We start from the raw sequence: 7,560 nt of genomic DNA, 5'->3' as shown, positions 1-7,560 counted from the left end.
TTTTCTTTTTCTTTTTTTTATTTTTTTTCTATTTTTTTTTGTTTTTGTATTTTTCTGAAGCTGGAAACGGGAAGAGACAGTCAGACAGACTCCCGCATGCGCCCGACTGGGATCCACCCGGCACACCCACCAGGGGCCACGCTCTGCCCACCAGGGGGCGATGCTCTACCCCTCTGAGGGGTCGCTCTGTTGCGACCAGAGCCACTCTAGCGCCTGGGGCAGAGGCCAAGGAGCCATCCCCAGTGCCTGGGCCATCTTTGCTCCAATGGAGCCTCACTGCTGGAGGGGAAGAGAGAGACAGAGAGGAAGGAGAGGGGGAGGGGTGGAGAAGCAGATGGGCGCTTCTCCTGTGTACCCTGGCCTGGAATCAAACCTGGGACTTCTGCACGCCAGGCCGACACTCTACCACTGAGCCAATCGGCCAGGGCCTTTTTTTCTTTTTTTTGGTGATCTATTCCTTTTAACTGCTATAAGAATTTCATGGTAAAATGTATGGTGCACTTTATGGAGCCATTTCTGTGATGAATAAACATTTAGGTTTTTTCCAATGTTTTCTTCTATTAATGTTACTGTATTTCATAGTCGGAGATGTACCTTTTTTCTCATTTTAACATCTCTGAAATTCTTGATGTTTTACAATGATTTCACAGTGTTATTCTATTATTGGTCCATAAAATAATGATGCATCTTGTAATCTGTGCTCTTAGATTGATGAAATGTGATTTAAACATTGCTTAGATTGAACTGCAAATCAGTCGTTACCTTCTACACTCTCCCCATTGCTCTTATCTTTGCCATTAATTGGTGCATTGTTAGACTTCTCATATCTACCCACCTAATAGAAGTGAAATGATATCTCTCTGTAGTTTAAATACATCTTTTTGATTACTAGTTAGGTTAAACATCACCTCATATTTATGAGCCATTTATGTGTCCTTTCTGTGAATCGCCTATTGAAATCTGTTGCCTATTTTTTTTATATAGGGTTATCTTTTTCTTAGTGATTTATAGGAATTCTTTATAATTATAGGTTCTAATCTTTCATTCATGCATTGACAATATCTTCTTCCAGTGTGAAGTGTATCTTTACGATATATAGAGTTATTATATAGATAATTTAAATGTTAATGGAGTTGAATTTTTATATTGTCCTTGGATAGAGGATGTATCAGATATTAAACTGATAAGAACAGATACTACACTTGATCCTAGCCAAAAGGCCAAGAAGCAATGGAGTTGAATTTTTAAAAGCAATCTTTTATCCTTATATTTGTTTGGACTTTTTGTGTCTTGCTTAACCCTTCAGCACTGCACTATCGCTACTAGCAGTGGCAGGTACTATTTCTTAAGCAGTTAGTTACTATGTGCCAGACACTGTTCTAAGTGCCTTACATGTGTTAACTCATTCAATGATCACAACAACCCTATTGGATAGTTATGAACTCCATTCCACAACAAGGAACCTGGAATCAACTAGACTATAGTAGGTTGAATAATGCCCACTCCCTCCCACAAAGGTAATCACATGCTAAGTTTTGGAAACTGTCAATATTACTTTATATGACAAAAGGATGACTAGCACATACTATGGCAAATAATGTGATTAAATTAAGGATCTTGAGGCGGGGGAGGTATCATGGTACCTGAGTGTACCTAAATGCAACCACAAGTGTCCTTATGGGAAGAAGACAGAGGGAGATATCACACAGAAGGAGAGAAGGCGATGGGACAAGAGAGGCAGAGATTGGAGTGATGTAGCCACAAGCCAAGGAATGTCAGTAGCCACCAGAAGCTGGAAGAGGCAAGGGACAGATAACATATTTTTATGTTATTGTCTGTGTGGTTTTTCTCTTTAATGAATTACTTGATTATCCAAGTATTCCATTGGGTTATTTTTTTCCTAGGAGATCTTTAAGGCTGGATACTTTGTTAGGAATGTGATAAATGTACTCTCTACTATGTCGGCATGGCTTTTCATGTTTATTTTGCTTTTGACTTCACACTTTTCCATTTTTATTTAGTCAAATTTTTCATTTTTATTTATGTTTATATCTGGCTGTGATTTAAGAAGACTTTCTTACATTTTCTTCCCAAAGTTTGACATTTTTTGGAATGTTTAGATCTCTCATCTCTCTGGAATTTATTTTTGAGAATAACATGTAGGAACATATTTTATTTTTTCCCCAAATGGAGACTAAGTTGACTCAATACTATTACTAAAAGGTCAATTTTCTCCCACTGAGTTGAAATGCTTCTGTGTACACATGGATCCGTTTCTGAGCTCTCACTTGCATTTTTTGCTCTGTCCTTACTCTGGTACAAACAGTGTCAATTCCTTGGTTGTGTATGTTTAAATATTTGGTAGGGCAAGCTCCTCTTTTATTTTGCAAGCTTGTTTTTAGTACTGTTGAATATATACACTTAAAATATTTTTAGCTTGACCAGGTGTTGGTGCAGTAGATAGAGTGTCAGCCTGGGATGCAGAGGACCCAGGTTCCAAACCCCAATGTTGGTGGCTTGAGCGCGGGCTTATCTGGCTTGAGCATGGTCTCACAAGTTTGAATGCCGTGTTGCTGGCTTGAGCGTGGGATCATAGACATGACCCCATGGTCACTGGCTTGAAACCCAAGGTCGCTGGCTTGAGCAAGGGATCACTGGCTCCCCTGGAGCCCCCCGTCAAGGCACAGATGAGAAAGCAATCAATGAACAACTAAGGTGCTGCAATGAAGAATTGATGCTTCTCATCTCTCTTCCTTCCTGTCTTTCAGTCCCTCTCTCTGTCTTTCTCGTTAAAAAGAAAATTTTTAAAAAATATTTCTTAAGACAGTATTTTTAAAACAGTTTTAGGTTCACAGCAAAAATGAGAGGAAGATGCAGAGGTTTTCCATGTACTCCCTGCCCCCCACCACCCCGCACAGCTTTCCCCATTATCAGTGTCTCTCACCAGAGTGGGACATTTGTTACAATTGATGAACCTACATTGACACGTCATCATCATCCAAAGTCTATATATTAGGTTCACTCTTGGTGTTATATGGTTGATGGGTTTGGACAAATGTAATGACATGTACCTACCATTGTAGTATCCTACAGGGTAGTTTCACTGCCCTAAAAATCCTCTGTGCTCTGCCTATTCATCCCCCGGATCCCATAGTCCCTGACAACCACTGATCTTTTTACTGTCTCTGTACTTTTGTCTTTTCCAGAATGTCATATAGTTAAAATGATATAGTATGTAGCCTTTTTTGCCACTTAGTAATTTGCATTTGTTTCCTCTATGTCTTTTCATGGCTTGATAACTCATTTTTTTAATGTGTGTGTGAGAGAGAGACAGACAGACAGACAGGAAGGGACAGAGATGAGAAGCATCAACTCATACTTGCAGCAACTTAGTTGTTCATCGATTGCCTTCTCATATGTGCCTTGACCAGTGGGCTCCAGCTGAGCCAGTGACCCCTTGCTCAGGCCAGTGACTTTGGGCTCAATCCAGCGACCCTGGGCTCAAGCCAGTGATGATGGGTCATGTCTATGATCCCACGCTCAAGCTGGTGACCCTGTGCTCAAGCTGGTGAGCTGGTGCCCAAACTGGTGATCTTGGGGTTTTGAACCTGTGACCTCAGCATCCCAGGCTGATGCTCTATCCACTGTGCCACTGCCTGGTCAGGCTAATTTATTTATTTTCTTTGCACCGAATAATATTCCATTGTCTGAATGTGTCCAAGTTTATTCATTCACCTATTGAAGAACATCTTGATTGCTTCCAAGTTTTGGTAGCTATGAATAAAGCTGCTATAAACGTGTGTGTAGGTTTTTATATGGATGTAAGTTTTCAACTCCTCTGGATAAATACCGAGGAAGGAGCACGTTGCTGGAATGTTTGGTGAGAGTATGTTTAGTTTTGTAAGAATGTGCTGAATTTTCTTTCAAAGTGGCTGTATCATTTTTATATTTACATTTTCATATGCATTTTAAAATTGTCTTAAGAAATTCCTTGAAAAATCTTATTAGAATTCTGATTTTATTGAATTTATAAACTATTTGAGAAAGAACTGACAGTATTATAATAAATCTTCCCATTCCAAAAATGGTTTCTCTCTTCAGTTAGGTTATTTTTAAATTATCCTTTAATTCAATGATTTTCAAGCTTTTTACACTTGGGGACTGGTGACCTAGCTGACCAGAAACAGGAACATGCAATGAATAAAGTTTTATCTTACCGCACATAATAGCGCAACATGGTACAACTTGGTGCTTGGTTTCCAAACTCCACATGTACAATGCATTGAATATTAAATAAGTTTGTCCAAAAGCTTTTTGTCTATTGCACATGATTTATAAATGTTCTGCATAGTGCATAAGGTTGTCTGAATGAGCCTACAAGTTCCAAAAATATCTAAGACAACTTCAATAGTATTTTCATCCGTGGTACAGGCTGATAAGTTGCAATCACTGTGAGCATAGTTAATTCAACTAAGATCATTGGGTCTATAATCTTCATACAACATCAGGGTGGTTAACTTTTATGCAGACCGGCATGAAATTTCTAATGGACCAGCACCAGTTCATGGACGTGTGGTTGGAAATCATTGCTTTAGTTAAGTCTTGTGGCTGTACTATTTCTTGCACATTTATTAGGTTTCTAGATTGTTATAATATGGTCTTTCTTTTCCTGCTACATATTGTCATTGGTTACTTAGTGCGAGGAGCTATTTATTTATTTATTTTTTGGTCATGCAGAATTTTGACTTTCTTGTATTCCAATTTATGGTATTTTTCTTTAATTGCTTCTGGATTTTGAGTCATTGTAAGGAAAGTTCTCACTTTTTCTAGTCATGCTTGATATTCACCATGGTTTGTTTCTAACAGTTACATGGTTTTATTTTTTACTTTTAGTCCTCTTATCTGTTTGGAATTTATCCTGGGCTTTGTTTTTCTTTTCTTTTTTTTTTTTAAAATTTTTTTTTATTTTTTATTTATTCATTTTAGAAAGGAGAGGGAGAGACAGAGAGAGAGAGAGAGAGAGAGGAGAGACAGAGAGAGAGAAGGGGGGAGGAGCTGGAAGCTTTAACTCCCATATGTGCCTTGACCAGGCAAGCCCAGGGTTTCGAACCGGTGACCTCAGCATTTCCAGGTCGACGCTTTATCCACTGCGCCACCACAGGTCAGGCTGTTTTTCTTTTTTAATAATTTTATTTTTTTAATGGGGTGACATCAATAAATCAGGATATATATATTCAAAGATAACATGTCCAGGTTATCTTGTTGTTCAATTATGTTGCATACCCATCACCCAAAATCAGATTGTCCTCTGTCACCTTCTATCTAGTTTTCTTTGTGCCCCTCCCCCTTTCCCTCTCCCTCTCCCCCCCTCCCCCCGTAACCACCACACTCTTATCAATGTCTCTTAGTTTCACTTTTATGTCCCACCTACGTATGGAATAATGCAGTTCCTGTTTTTTTCTGATTTACTTATTTCACTTCGTATAATGTTATCAAGATCCCAACATTTTGCTGTAAATGATCCGATGTCATCATTTCTTATGGCTGAGTAGTATTCCATAGTGTATATGTGCCACATCTTCTTTATCCAGTCATCTATTGATGGGCTTTTAGGTTGTATCCATGTCCTGGCCACTGTGAACAATGCTGCAATGAACATGGGGCTGCATGTGTCTTTACATATCAATGTTTCTGAGTTTTGGGGGTATATACCCAGTAGAGGGATTGCTGGGTCATAAGGTAGTTCTATTTTCAGTTTTTTGAGGAACCACCATACTTTCTTCCATAATGGTTGTACTACTTTACATTCCCACCAACAGTGTATGAGGGTTCCTTTTTCTCCACAGCCTCTCCAACATTTGCTATTACATGTCTTGTTAATAATAGTTAATCTAACAGGTGTGAAGTGGTATCTCATTGCAGTTTTGATTTGCATTTCTCTAATAACTAACAAAGATGAGCATCTTTTCATATATCTGTTGGCCATTTGTATTTCTTCCTGGGAGAACTGTCTGTTCATGTCCTCTTCCCATTTTTTTATTGGATTATTTATTTGTTTGTTGTTGAGTTTTATGACTTCTTTGTATATTTTACATATTGGGCCCTTATCTGAGCAGTTGTTTGAAAATATCATTTCCCATTTAGTTGGCTGTCTGTTTATTTTGTTATCAGTTTCTCTTGCTGAGCAAAAACTTCTTAGTCTGATGTAGTCCCATTCATTAAATTTTGCCTTCACTTCTCTTGCCATTGGAGTCAAATTCATAAAATGCTCTTTAAAACCCAGGTCCATGAGTTTAGTACCTATGTCTTCTTCTATGTACTTAATTGTTTCAGGTCTTATGTTTAGATCTTTGATCCATTTTGAGTTAATTTTAGTACAGGGGGACAGACTGTAGTTGAGTTTCATTCTTTTGCATGTGGCTTTCCAGTTTTCCCAGCACCATTTATTGAAGAGGCTTTCTTTTCTCCATTGTGTGTTGTTGGCCCCTTTATCAAAAATTATTTGACTATATATATGTGGTTTTATTTCTGGGTTTTCTATTCTGTTCCATTGGTCTGAGTGTCTATTTTTCTGCCAATACCATGCTGTTTTGATTGTCGTGGCCCTAAAATATAGTTTGAAGTCAGGTATTGTAATGCCCCCAGCTTCATTCTTTTTCTTTAGGATTGCTTTGGCTATTCGGGGTTTTTCATAGTTCCATATAAATCTGATGATTTTTTGTTCCATTTCTTTAAAAAATGTCATTGGAATTTTGATGGGAATTGCATTAAATTTGTATATTGCTTTGGGTAATATGGCCATCTTGATTATATTTATTCTTCCTAACCAAGAACATGGTATATTCTTCCATCTCGTTATATCTTTTTCGATTTCCCTTAACAATGGTTTATAGTTTTCATTATATAAGTCCTTTACATTCTTTGTTATGTTTATTCCTAGGTATTTTATTTTTTTGTTGTTGCAATTGTGAAGGGGATTATTCTTTTGATTCATTCTCAAATGTTTCATTGTTGGCATATAGAAAGGCTATTGACTTCTGTATGTTAGTTTTGTATCCTGCGACCTTACTGTATTGGCTTATTGTTTCTAGTAGTCTTTTTGTGGATTCTTTGGGGTTTTCGATGTATAGGTTCATATCATCTGCAAAACGTGATACCTTTACTTCTTCTTTTCCGATATGGATGCCTTTTATTTCTTTGTCTTGTCTGATTGCTCTGGCTAGAACCTCTAGTACCACATTAAATAAGAGTGGAGAGAGTGGACAACCCTGTCTTGTTCCTGATTTAAGGGGGAAAGCCTTCAGTTTTGTGCCATTTAATATGATGTTAGCTGATGGTTTATCATATATGGCCTTTATCATGTTGAGATATTTTCCTTCTGTACCCATTTTGTTGAGAGTCTTAAACATAAAATTGTGTTGTATTTTATCAAAAGCCTTTTCTGCGTCTATTGATAAGATCATGTGGTTTTTGTTCTTTGCTTTGTTGATATGGTGTATTACGTTAACCGTTTTATGTATGTTGAACCATCCTTGAGATTCTGGGATGAATCCCACTTGA

At 37.8% G+C, this 7,560-nt stretch overlaps 1 pseudogene; it reads right to left on the bottom strand.

Moving 5' to 3' along the window:
* Nucleotides 1-1,119: 1,119 nt before the first annotated feature.
* Nucleotides 1,120-1,232, bottom strand: LOC136377697 (U2 spliceosomal RNA; annotated as a pseudogene).
* Between the last annotated feature and the right edge of the window lie 6,328 nt (nucleotides 1,233-7,560).

Source organism: Saccopteryx leptura, chromosome 6 (genome assembly GCF_036850995.1).
Source record: "Saccopteryx leptura isolate mSacLep1 chromosome 6, mSacLep1_pri_phased_curated, whole genome shotgun sequence".
NCBI lineage: Eukaryota > Metazoa > Chordata > Mammalia > Chiroptera > Emballonuridae > Saccopteryx > Saccopteryx leptura.
The sequence above is the reverse complement of the archived record's forward strand: the minus strand, read 5'-3'. Positions and strand labels throughout refer to the sequence as shown.